General features: G+C 39.6%; 1 long non-coding RNA gene across 1 annotated transcript; it reads right to left on the bottom strand.

Annotated features, from left to right (window-relative positions):
• Nucleotides 1–10,299: 10,299 nt before the first annotated feature.
• LOC119363208 lies at nt 10,300–13,774 on the bottom strand. The gene is made up of 3 exons (XR_005173860.1): nt 13,414–13,774; nt 11,874–11,998; nt 10,300–10,495 (listed from the first exon to the last, which is right to left on the bottom strand). It is a non-coding gene; the product is annotated as an uncharacterized LOC119363208 (long non-coding RNA).
• Between the last annotated feature and the right edge of the window lie 569 nt (nt 13,775–14,343).

The following is a 14,343-nucleotide window of genomic DNA, read 5'->3' as shown; positions in this document are numbered from 1 at the left end:
TCCTCGATCCAGATTGGATCGAGAGGGGGGAAAGTGGGGCGACGGGGGGGTTAGGGTTAGCGGGTGTGAGGGGATAAGGGAGTGAGGTGGGTCGGCCGGCTGGGCCAGTGGGCTGGCCTGGCTGTCAGCTGGGCCGGTTGGCCCATTGGGGGGGTCCCTTTTCTTTTGTTTTGTTTTTTTGTTTTTTTATACCTTTTATTTATTTTACTCTTCTGTTTTAAATCATTTTAAATTACTTAGGCATTTTATAAAAATGGGTTTGTTGCACCATAATTACCTTTGTAATATTTAGTACAATCCAAACATTTTTGTTTTAATTTTTGCAAACTTTTATTGTTATCATTAATTTGAATTTTGAATTTTGGACCGGTTTTGTCCTAACGATAGCTTAGCAGCAGTAATCGTGGTGACGTGGCATCATTCGCGTGGAATTACTGTAGCCTAATTATCCGGGCGTCACAATACCCCTCTTCTTCGGAGTGGTTTTAGGCGGTGGTTCAGGAGTAGTCCAATCATCATAATTTTTCAATATGTTATTCAATAATTCTTCAGCTTGAGCAATAGTTCATCCCCTGAAAACACAACCAGCACAACTATCTAGGAAGTCCCTAGAAGCATCGGTTAGTCCATTATAGAAGATATCAAGTATTTCATTTTTCTTAAGAGGATGATCAGGCAAAGCATTAAGTAACTGGCGAAGCCTCCCCAAGCTTGTGGGAGACTCTCTTTTTCAGTTTGAACAAAGTTAAATATTTCCTGTAAGGCAGCTTGTTTCTTATGAGCAGGAAAATATTTTTCAGAGAAGTAGTAAATCATATCCCGGGGACTACGCACACAACCAGGAGCAAGAGTATTGTACCAAGCCTTAACATCACCCTTTAATGAGAAAGGAAATAATCTTAGAATAAAGTAGTATCGAGTTTTCTCATCATGAGTAAAAAGGGTGGCTATATCATTCAACTTAGTAAGATGTGCCACAATAGTTTCTAAGGATGGCAATGGGTCGGGTTTGGATCGGGTTGAACAATATCAAATCCATATCCATATCCATGAAGACAGTCTTTGCCCACCAATGAAAAAATCTGCGGGTGAAAAATTGTGTCCATGTCCAAACCCGATGGATATCCATACCCACTGGATATCCATTGGGTCCTCTCTAGATATATAAATAAGACATAACACAATGTTAACATAAGCTCTTCCATTCTTCACTTCGTGGCATGCTAGGCTTCACTTATGGTAAATTAACCTCCACTAACAACATAAGATCATTTAGTATTTTTCTAACAAATGAGAATGACGAGTCAGTTAACAAGGAGATAAAAATAAGGGAAGGGCGTTGGGGTATGTTACAGAGGGTAATGAATGTCAACTAATAAAAGTTATGATGGGGATTGTGTAATTTCTTTTGCATGTTTTGGATAACAAAGTGTAAAATTGCACTGGGACATGTAACTGTGGGGTAGGGATAGCCGATTTTTGCCCATTAAGTCATACTATCGGGTCGGGTTTGGATATACCCACGGGTACAAGATTATATCCATGCCCTACCCACGAGCAATCGGGTCGGGTTTGGGTGCTGCCCATGGATAGAAAATCATATCAAAACCCTATCCATTCGGGTCGGATATCCATGGATATCCATGTCCATGGATAAAATTGCCATCCTTAACAGTTTCAGTTTCATAACAATGGAAAGGATCAGATTCAACCAAAGTAATTAACTTTGGGTCGACAGAGAATTCATAATCCTTATCATCAATAAAGATAGGCGAAGTAGCAAACTTAGGATCACATTTCATTCTAGCATTCAGAGATTTTTCTTTATACTTGTGTAATAATTTATCGAGATCATCTCTATCCTTACAAGCAAGAATATCTCTAGTTGCCTCTTCACTCATAACATAGCCTTCCAGTACCTTAGCCAATTCATATCTAGGAGGGCTAGCTCTAGCAAGTGTTTCAGGGATTTCAGTTTCAAGCTCATCATCAGGTTCAACAACATCATGTTGTATTACTCTAGCAATTTTTTCATCAAGAAACTCACCAAGTGGCACATCATCATTATCGAGCATGGTACTAGCATCATCATAAGCATCATTCAAAGTAGAAGTAGCATCATCAATAACTTGCAACACATCAGAATTAATAGCATGTGGTGGTGGTGTTGCAAGTTTACTCATAACAGAAGGTGAATCTAAAGCAGAACTGGATGGCAGTTCCTAACCTCCCCTCGTCTTTGAGGGAAATATCTTAGTCTTAGTATCCTTCAGATTCTTCATAGTGATAAATTGATAATAATCCCAAGGACTCAACAGATATAGCTATGCTCCCCGGCAACGGCGCCAGAAAAGGGTCTTGATAACCCACAAGTATAGGGGATCGCAACAGTTTTCGAGGGTAAGTATTTAACCCAAATTTATAGATTCGACACAAGGGGAGCCAAAGAATATTCGAAGGTAATAGCAGCTGAGTTGTCAATTAAGCCAAACCTAGAGATTAATTATCTACAGCAAAGTGATCAGTAGCAAAGTAGTTTGATATTTTTGATGATAGCAGCAGTAGTAATGGTAACAGTAACAGTGGTAGCAGTGATATTGTAGCAGTAACGATAGCAGTAGCAATAGTGGTAACTTAGCAAGAACAATATATGATAAATTCGTAGGCATTGGATCGGTGACTTTTTGGATGATATTCATCATGTGACAGTTATTACCTAGGGCGATACGACACTAGCTCCAATTCATCGATGTAATGTAAGCATGTATTCCGTAAATAGTCATACATGCTTTATTAAAAGAACTTGCATGACATCTTTTGCCCTACCCTCCCATGGCAGCAAGGTACATATTGTAAACTAAGGGATATTAAGGCCTCCTTTTAATAGAGAACTGGAACAAAGCATTAACACATAGTGAATACATGAACTCCTCAAACTACGGTCATCACCGAGAGTGGGCCCGGTTGTTGTCACTCCGGGGTTGTCGGATCGTAACCGTAGTAGGTGACTATAACTTACAAGATCGGATCTAAAACATAGATATAATGATGAATTCATAAGCGGTTCAGATCTGAGTTCATGCCTGGGCCCAAAGTGACAAGCATTAAGCATAGCAAAGTCATAGCAACATCAATCTAAGAGCATAGTGGATACTAGGGATCAGGCCCTAACAAAACTAACTCGATTGCATGATGAATCTCATCCAACTCCTCACCGACCAGCGAGCCTATGCAGGAATTACTCAATCCCGGTGGGGAGCATCATAGAATTGACGATGGAGATGGGTTGGTGATGATGAAGAACGAAGATCCCCCTCACCGGAGCCCCAAACGGACTCCAGATCTGCCCTCCCGAGGAGGAACGGGCTTGGCGGCGGCTCCGTCTCATGAATCGCGATAATTCTTTTCCCCTAATTTTTTTGGAAATATGTGAATTTATAGTATCAGGGGGTCGTCTGCGGGGCCACCAGGTGGGTACAACCCACCTGGGCGCGCCAGGAGAGGGGGGCGCGCCCTGGTGTGTTGTGCCCACCGAGGTGCCCCTCTCCAGTAGGTCTTGGCTCGAGAAATTCTTATTATTGATATAAAAAATCCTTGCAAGTTCCGTTCCATTCTGAGAACTTTTATTTCTGCACAAAAACAACACCATGGTAGTTCTGCTGAAAACAACGTCAGTCTGAGGTTAGTTTCATTCAAATCATGCAAATTAGAGTCCAAAACAAAAGGAAAAGCATGAGAAAAAGTAGATACATTGGAGACATATCAGCTGCTATTAAATATCTTATGGAAAATAAAGATGCTAAACCTAGACTTATTAGATGGGTTCTCTTGCTACAAGAATTTGATTTGCATATTATTGATAGAAATGGAGCTGAGAGCCCCGTTGCAGACAACTTATCTTGGTTAGAAAATGTCCTTGATGACCCACTACCTATTGATGATAGCTTTCCTGATGAACAATTAGCTGTCATAAATGCTTCTCGTACTACTCCATGGTATGTTGATTATGCTAATTACATTGTTGCTAAATTTATACGACCTAGCTTCACATACCAGCAAAAGAAAAAGTTTTTCTATGATTTAAGACATTACTTTTGGGATGACCCACACCTTTATAAAGGAGTAGATGGTGTTATTAGACGTTGCATACCTGAGCATGAATAGGAACAGATCCTATGCAAGTGTCACTCCGAGGCTTATGGAGGACACCACGCTGGAGATAGAACTGCAGATAAGGTATTGCAATCCGGTTTTTATCGGCATACTCTCTTCAAAGATGCCCGTAAGTTTGTCTTGTCGTGTGATGAATGTCAAAGAATTGGTAATATTAGTAGACGTCAAGAAATGCCTATGAACTATTTACTCGTTATTGAACCATTTGATCTTTAGGGCTTTGATTATATGGGACCTTTTCCTTCCTCTAATGGGTATACACATATTTTAGTTACTATTGATTACGTTACTAAGTGGGTAGAAGCTATTCCAACTAGTAGTGCTGATCATAACACCTCTATTAAGATGCTTAAAGAAGTTGTTTTTCCGAGGTTTGGAATCCCTAGATATTTAATGACTGATGGTGGTTCACATTTTATTCATGGTGCTTTTCGTAACATGCTTGCTAAGTATGATGTTAATCATACAATTGCATCTCCATACCACCCTCAGCCTAGTGGTCAAGTGGAATTGAGTAATAGAGAGATTAAATTGATTTTGCAAAAGACTGCTAATAGATCTAGGAAGAATTGGTCCAAGAAACTTGATGATGCATTATGGGCCTATAGAACTGCATATAAAAATCCTATGGGTATGTCTCCGTATAAAATGGTTTATGTAAAAGCTTGTCACTTACCTCTCGAACTAGAACATAAGGTATATTGGGCCATTAAAGAGCTCAATTACGATTTCAAACTTGCCGGTGAGAAGAGGCTATTTGACATTAGCTCACTTGATGAATGAAGAACCCATGCCTATGAGAACGCCAAATTGTTTAAAGAAAAAGTTAAAAGATGGCATGACAAAAGGATACAAAAGAGTGAGTTTAATGTAGGTGATTATGTTTTCCTATACAACTCTCGTTTAAGATTTTTTGCAGGAAAACTTCTCTCTAAATGGGAAGGCCCTTACATTATCGAGGATGTCTATCGTTCCAGTGCCATAAAAATCAACAACGTCGAAGGCACAAATCCAAAGGTGGTGAATGGTCAAAGAATCAAACATTATATCTCACGTAATCCCATAAATGTTGAAACCAATATTATTGACACCGTAACCCCGGAGGAGTACACAAGGGACACTTTCCAGAACGTTTCAGACTCCGAAAAGGAATAGGTATGTGGTACGGTAAGTAAACCGACTCCAAAATTGCTCGAATAGCAATTTTTCTCTGTTTTGGAATATTTAAAAAATTAGGAAAATTAAAAGTAGTCTGAAAGGGACACGAGGCATCCAAAAGGGTGGAGGGCGCGCCCTACCCCATGGGCACGCCCCTGCCTCATGGACACCTCGTGTGCCCTCTGGACTCCGTTTTCTTGCATGATACTTCTTTTGGTCGGTAAAAATTCATTATATAATCTCCCGAAGGTTTTGACCACCGTACCATGACGAAATCCTCTGTTTTCTGCCAGAGTTTCGCAAGGTCAGGCATCATGTCGTCCCCATCCTCCAACAACGTGGGCGACATGCTTGGCTAATGAAGACAAAGACGAAGCGAGAAGAAATCGGGGAAATCAAGGAAGATGACAAGATCAAGGAAGCTGCAGAAGAGCAAGTCCCGACAGTAGAAGAAGAAGGCTCCTTTCAACCTTACTACAATTATCTCACCTCTACTGAAATTGAAGCTTTCAAGATGATTGAACTAGTTCACATACAAAACAAGTATCTCACACGTGAAAATATTTTGTTGCAAGAGCATATCACCGCACTCGTGGGCATTATCTGCAAGTTGGAGCATCTCCTACGCTCGATGTGCGACACCCCATCATCGACAACTCCATCATCACCACCTCCGAAGAAAGAGACATAAACACATTGGTATGGTCACTCCCCTTGGCAACTACCAAGCTTGGGGGAGGTGCCCCGGTATCGTATCACCATCACACTTCTATCTTTATCGTTTTTCTTAGTTCGATCCTTCGGTTATATATCTTGATCTAGTAGAATAAAGTTTTAGTTTGATCTAGCTTTGAGTTTTGCGTTGATCCCTATCTATGTAATCGAGTCCATGAGCTATATATAATAAAGGTTAGTTTTGAGTTGAGGGCTTTGCTATCTTGCTATGATCTTGAGGGAATAAAAAGAAATAATAAAAAGAAAGAATGAAAAGAAATAAAAAGATCATGTTGATCTTATGGAGAGTAATGAGTTCACATATAAAGAGTATGATGAATTAAAGTTGTTGAGAGTTGACAAACATAGTTTTGGTCATCATTGCAATTAGTAGGAAGTAATAAAGAAAGAGAAGTTTTCACATATAAATATACTATCTTGGACATCTTTTATGATTGTGAGCACTCATTAAAATATGACATGCTAAAAAGTTGATGTTGGACAAGGAAGACAACATAATGGGTTATGTATTGTTATATCCGAATAAGTTATATTGTCATGGATCATCCAACATGTTGAGCTTGCCTTTCACCCTCATGCTAGCCAAATTCTTTGCACCAAGTAGAGATACTACTTGTGCTTCCAAACATCCCTAAACTCAGTTTTACCATGAGAGTCCACCATACCTACCTATGGATTGAGTAAGATCCTTCAAGTAAGTTGTCATCGGTGCAAGCAATAAAAATTTCTCTCTAAATATGTATGACTTATTAGTGTGAAGAAAATAAGCTTTACAAGCTTGTGATATGGAAGAAATAAAAGTGACAGACTGCATAATAAAGGTCCTTATCACAAGTGGCAATATAAAGTGACGTTCTTTTGCATTAAGATTTTGTGCATCCAACCACAAAAGCGCATGACAACCTCTGCTTCCCTCTGCGAAGGGCCTATCTTTTATTTTTACCTTCTACCCTTATACAAGAGTCATGGTTATCTTCACCTTTCCTTTTTACACTTTATCCTCTGGCAAGCACTATGTGTTGGAAAGATCCTGATATATATACCCACTTGGATGTAGGTTTCCATAAATTATTATTGCTGACATTACCCATGAGGTAAAAGGTTGGGAGGCGAAACAATAAGCCCCTATCTTTCTCTGTGTCCGATTGAAACTTCATACCCATAAGTATCGCGTGAGTGTTAGCAATTGTGAAAGACTAAATGATAGTTGAGTATGTGGACCTACTGAAAAGCTCTTATTGACTCCTTGCGATGTTATGATAAATTGCAATTGCTTCAATGACTAAGATCATCGTTTGTTAGTTTTCAATGAAGTTTCTGATTCATACTTTACATTGTGAATAGATTGTTACTTAAGCATAAGAAATCATATGATAATATATATGTTGTTGTTCTAAGAATGATCATGATGCCCTCATGTCCGTATTTTATTTTATCGACACCTCTATCTCTAAACATGTGGACATATTTTTCGATATCGGCTTTCGCTTGAGGACAAGCGAGGTCTAAGCTTGGGGGAGTTGATACATCCATTTTGCATCATGCTTTTATATCAATATTTGTTGCATTATGGGCTGTTACTACATATTATGTTACAATACTTATGCCTTTTCTCTCTTATTTTATAAGGTTTACATGAAGTGGGAGAATGCCGGCAGCTGGAATTCTGGGCTAGAAAAGGAGCAAATATTAGAGACCTATTCTGCAAAACTCCAAAAGTCCCGAAACTCCACGAAAGTCAATTTTGGAATATATTAAAAATATTGGGCGAAGAAAGCACCAGAGGGGGGCCACCCACCAGCCACGAGGGTGGAGGGCGCGCCCCCTGCCACGTGGGCCACCTGGCAGGCCCCCGATGCCCATCTTCTGCTATATGGTGTCTTTTGCCCTGGAAAACATCATAAGGAAGCTTTCAGGACGAAGCGCCGCCGTCTCGAGGCGGAACCTGGGCGGAACCAATGTAGGGCTCCGACGAAGCTGTTCTGCCGGGGAAACATCCCTCTGGGAGGGGGAAATCGTTGCCATCGTCATCACCATCAATCCTCTCATCGAGAGGAGGTCAATCTCCATCAACATCTTCACCAGCACCATCTCCTCTCAAACCCTAGTTCATCTCTTGTATCCGATCTTTGTCTCAAAACCTCAGATTGGTACCTGTGGGTTGCTAGTAGTGTTGATTACTCCTTGTAGTTGATGCTAGTTGGTTTATTCGGTGAAAGATCATATGTTCAGATCCTTTATGCATATTAATACCCCTCTGATTATGAACATGAATATGATTTTTGAGTATTTATGTTTGTTCCTGAGGACATGGGAGAAGTTTTGTTATAAGTAGTCATGTGAATTTGGTATTCGTTCGATATTTTGATGAAATGTATGTTGTCTCTCTTCTAGTGGTGTTATGTGAACGTCGAATACATGACACTTCACCATTGTTTGGGCCTAGGGGAAGGCATTGGGAAGTAATAAGTAGATGATGGGTTGCTAAAGGGACAGAAGCTTAAACCCTAGTTTATGCATTGCTTCGTAAGGGGCTGATTTGGATCCATATGTTTCATGCTATGGTTAGGTTTACCTTAATTCTTCTTTCGTAGTTGCGGATGCTTGCGAGATGGGTTAATCATAAGTGGGATGCTTGTCCAAGGAAGGGCAGTACCCAAGCACCAGTCCACCCACATATCAAATTATCAAAGTAACGAACGCGAATCATATGAGCATGATGAAAACTAGCTTGACAGAAATTTCCATGTGTCCTCGGGAGCGCTTTGGTTTATATAAGAGTTTGTCCAGACTTGTCCTTTGCTATAAAAAGGATTGGGACACCTTGCTGCACCTTATTTACTTTTGTTACTACTTGTTACCTGTTATGAATTACCTTATCACAAAACTACCTGTTACCGATAATTTCAGTGCTTGCAGAGAATACCTTACCGAAAAGCGCTTGTCATTTCCTTCTGCTCCTTGTTGGGTTCGACACTCTTACTTATCGAAAGGACTATGATAGATCCCCTATACTTGTGGGTCATCACTCGTGGCTTGCTTCCCGATACGGTGAGCGCGCGCGGCGGACTGCTTGCAATCGTCCCGTCGAACCAAACAGCTGCCTATGGTAGTAAATGGTTAGTTGAACACCCACGGTTGGACTAATACGACCGTTTGCGATAATAACATGGTGGCTATTTGTTAAAAATGCCTAGGAAAATCATCTATTATAACAAGAGGTAAACGAGCTATTACATTTGTCCACATATGTTAATATTATTTGCACCGTTTGATGGGAATAATAACGGCTTAGATTAGAAGTTTTTACGTAACACATATTTAATATGTTTGTACCAACATATTGGGTTGTCACGTATATATGCGTATATAAGGCAACGAGCACTAAAGTTAAGGTTTGAACCTATAGCGAACTAACGGACCCGTACGCCAAACCACGTGTACAAAGGGAAGGTAGAACCAAGTCATACATGCATCAATTCCGTTTGCAAAAGAAAAAAGTAGGCACGTACAGAACCAGGTAACCTCATTGAAGGAAGAAAAAATAGGCACGCACAGAACCGGGTCATGTCATTATAAGGAAGTAGAGTACTTTTTTAATCTCATTAATATCTGGATCAGATTACATGTAGGTGAATCAACCTGTGGTTGAGTTGGTTAGGTGGACAGTAGTATCCCCAACCCACCAGGGTTCAAATCCTGATGCTCATATTATTCCTGGATTTATTTCAAGATTTCCGGCGACGCGCTTTCAATGGAAGAAGACGTTCCCGTCGACGACGAGGCGCCACATTATATGCCGGCTCAGTCTCTCAGAGGTGCTCATAGGGGTAAGGTGTGCGTGTGTGCGTTCATAGGAATAAGTGTATGCGCGTGTATATGAGCGCTTATGTCTGTACTGATGCTCAAAAAAAAAGATTACATGTAGGTGGTGGAGGAACAATCACGTGTACTCGAACAAAATTTGGCTCCTAGCACAAGAACCTAATCATCTCACAATTAATATAATCTATTATATAGAGGCTTTCCTTAAATCCTTGGAAGATGACCTGATCAAGGACGAAGTCTCACCGCCGGAGACCAACAATAGCAAAGAAAGCTAGGCTTGCCGAGGGAGAATGGCCTACATCACATATACGAATACGACAGAGGGCCCCGAACAGCTAACGCATGATGGGCGTGGATGCAAGCGCCAAAGAAAAGTGGCGGTGGCCGAGGCAACAACGACGAGGAGGAGGTAACCCTACAGCCATTCCACTGGAATTATCCAAGCCATTAAGCATAGTCAGGGTGCTACAAATTGAAGCATGTGATTCTGCGACACGATGCCGTACAAACATCGATATTCATTCAAAGCTGCGACATCATCGTGCAACTCGATGCCCAATGAAGTCAAGACCGACCTGCTGAGGTCCCAACTAGCTCTCATCTGAATCAAGAAGGTTAATAAATATTAATTAGTTCACTTATATCGGGATAAAAGCTTCATAGATAACCAACTAACAATTTCCGAATCCTTTTGCTGCCAAAACACTATAGCGTGCAAGAAGCTTATTGAGCAACAAAAACACAAACTAGAACATTCAAGTGAGAGTAGTGAGAATATGAGATTCTATCAACCATACAATCGACCAACTCATGAGACTCCTAATGATTTTGATAGACAAAAATGTTTATTCATCATATTTAATTACAGATTGTTCTACTATTTTAAACAAACATGCAAATTATATTTTTGTTTGTCAATATTTCTAACTGCAGTAATTAAGTCCAATTATGTTTAAGATCCCCTGTTATTTACAAAGAAACAAAAATCTAATAGATTTGTCATTGATTTCATAGGGTCATAAAGTTAACCAGTGCCACATTAATATATAAAGCACAATATATACAGATCTAGATAGAGCCAAAACTCGAAAACTTCTTGACGGGTATGGAACACTATCTTTCACTCTTATTTATCAACTAATAAATCATGACGCATATTTATTTTTGAGTCATATCAGTTATAATGGAGCCATATCTGAATTATGTAGGTCCCTCAACTAATTTAGATTGCTAACTTTGAGCTTTTGGGTAAAACTTTTAGGATTTCGCTTTAACGGCCATAGATATAATAGATCTATTACTAGAAAATATCCAATGGTCATGTGGTGATTGTCGCAAACTAAATACAAAGGAGACTGACAAGTATATTTACTGCAACGGCTGCGGTTATATACAGAAATTATAAACAGCCCAGTAAGCATATTCTACTAATTTGAAAATATGAAATTTCATACTCCCTCTGATCCATTTTAATTGTCACTGTACAAAGTTGTACTTAGTCAACGACAATTAATATGGATCGAAGGGAGAATTATATTTACTCTGCACTATGATATGGAAAAGTTGCTGAACACATCGGATGGAAAATCTGAAGAAGCGCTAGAGGGTACACAATAAATATGTTGAAAGTAAGGCAAACCATTTACGTGATTGAGAGAGAGAAATAATACTTCAAATCAGTCGATACAATTAGGGCTATCAGATATGCACTTTTGTGAGTTTCATGTTCTTGGTAACCACTCTTTTTCCTACATACTTTGAGTTGAAAACGACCATGAGAAAAGCTCCAGTACTATGGGCATCGCCTATAATAGGTGCGATTCTTTGCACATCAATTAAGACATATGAACTAAATTTCATTTAACAAATGTAATAGGTCTTGCTTTGTTTTAATACACATATCAGTAATATAACTTGCTAATATGGTAACAACAAATAAAAATAACATACTTTTATCCAACTAGACAGGGGAAACATACCTATGAAGAATAAGCTGATGTGGAGGGATGTAGGAATGATGCAAAGTTGTAGCACACATTACATAGGTGGAAGCCGAAAGCAGTAGCAACTAGGAAGCCCACAGCTTGCCTCCACGTTTGACTCCCTACAAATGCAAAGAGATCAATCAATTCTAATGCAGATTACCATTTTCTGACACCGCTATCATGTATATACATGTTAACAGGCGCATAGAAGACAATCAACATAACAAAGATTGGCTTATACATAGTAGATGGTTGGATTTACCTTTTAATATACAAAACTTCATATAATTGCTACAGATGTGTTCAAGAGGCAATAACCAAAATTGGACAAAATATCAAATAAAAAAAATATATGTCTCATTCCCTAAAAAAATGTAATATACATCAATGACAAGTAAAATTACTCTATAATTTATATCCTATAAATGATACTCAATTACATGAATAACAACAGAATGTACGAGGTTACCATCTAAATTGTAATTTAACAAAATAACTAAGTAACTCAACGTTACCTCTGAATCACTTAACATTTATATCAACTAAGTAAATCAACTAATAAATTACATATATACTGCTAGGAGAGAGGATGAGGATGGGAGAGCAGTAAGACATTGATATACTTATCCCTACCCCAGGGTAAAATTTCTCGAACGTGTTGACGGGTTCACCAGAGTAAAGATAATTAGCTTTAAAAATCCCGCAACAATTAGAAACATCCGGTATTTAATTACGTGGTGCCTATTTCCAATCAACAAAGTACGACTGTTAGATCTTTATAAACAAGGTGGCCCCGTAATATGAGATCACAACAGATTGGACCCATAATGTTGCAAGCAGGGTAAATTTCTCGGACGTGAGATCGTAACAGGTTCGGACCTCTACACTCAATATCATGATCCCAATAAGCTGGACCATCAACTCTAGAAAAACAGGCTAGACCATTCCACGAGTGATCAAACCATCCCATAATTAAAAAAATTGGCGTGTACAGGGTAAAATCTCTCAACAACCAAACATGGCCAAATTCTCACAATCCTCCCCACAAAAGAATGCAGCGATGCAATCTCTCCAAACAAATCCAAACTATCACAAAAATGCAGAGAGATTCCACAACTTGCCTCCACGTTTGACTCTACAAATGCAAAGAGATCAATTACATCCTAATGCAGATTACCATTTTCTGACACCTCTCTCATGTATATACATGTTAACAGGTGCAGAGAAGACAATGAGCATAACAAAGATTGGCATACTTAGTAGATGGATACAATGGATTTACCTTTTAATATAGAAAACTTCATATAATTTCTACGGATGTGTTGAAGAAACAATACTCAAAATTGGACAGAATATATATAAAAAACAAAATAATATAAGTTTCATTCCCTAAAAAATGCAATACACATCAATGACAAGTAACAACGTTACCTCTGAATTACTTAACATTTACAACTAATAAAGTACATATATACTGCTAGGGGAGAGGATGATGATGGAGAGTAGTATAAGACATCCATATACTTATCCCTACCCCTCTCTGCCACGGACGACGTCGTTCAATCGGACGACATAGCTCATGGTCCCAGCGCCACGAACCGGAGAGCAATCTCTTATACTCTCCCGTGGCCTCCCGGCGACCGCTTTTGCCTCTGCAGATCAGCAACGACGAGATGCGGTCTCGCTGCCGGGCGCCGCAAAATCCGCGTGCGGCTGGAGCACTCGGTCAGATCTAGACTGCAAGAGAATCTCCTTCCCAGCTTTGCTTTGGTGATCCATGGGCAGGCCACAAGATTTGGTGAAGCCACTCCCTTCCCCATTCCCCTCTCAGAGCTACCAGAGGAGAGAAAAGGGGATTTACCCTCTCAGAGAAGAGATGTAAATTCTGTAAAGAAAAAAAAGTTGTACACGTGTGCTGGGATGGGTATCACGTTGACTATAGTAAGGCAACTGTAGCTTCCTTGGAGTGAAAACGAATATATTTGCGAACCAACCCGTGGTTGGATGGTTAGAGGACTGTGGTATCCCCAGCCCACCGGGATTCAAACCCTGATGCTCGTATTTATTCCTGAATTTATTTTAGGATTTCCGGCGATGCGTATTTAGTGGGAGGAGACGTTCCCGTCGACGATGAGGTGCCTACGACGACTTCGTAAATTTCAAGATGATATGCCGGCTCAGTCTTTCGGAGGTGCTCATAGGGATAGGGTGTGCGTGTGTGCGTTCATAGGGATGAGTGTATGCATGTGTATACGAGCGTTTGTGTCTGTACTGATGTTAAAAAAAACGAATATATTTTGAGTATAGTATTAGCTGCAGAATATATTTTATAAAAAACAACTACTATTACTTACATTATTTTGTACTCCCTGATGGACTACAACCATGTAGTGCAAAAAATGAAGAATAAAAATGCTACAAAATCAAAATAAAAGATGAAGGTACCGGCGACAACTCACAAAGA

This window comes from Triticum dicoccoides, chromosome 2B (assembly GCF_002162155.2).
Source record: "Triticum dicoccoides isolate Atlit2015 ecotype Zavitan chromosome 2B, WEW_v2.0, whole genome shotgun sequence".
NCBI lineage: Eukaryota > Viridiplantae > Streptophyta > Magnoliopsida > Poales > Poaceae > Triticum > Triticum dicoccoides.
This window is presented reverse-complemented; position numbering and strand designations above follow the sequence as displayed.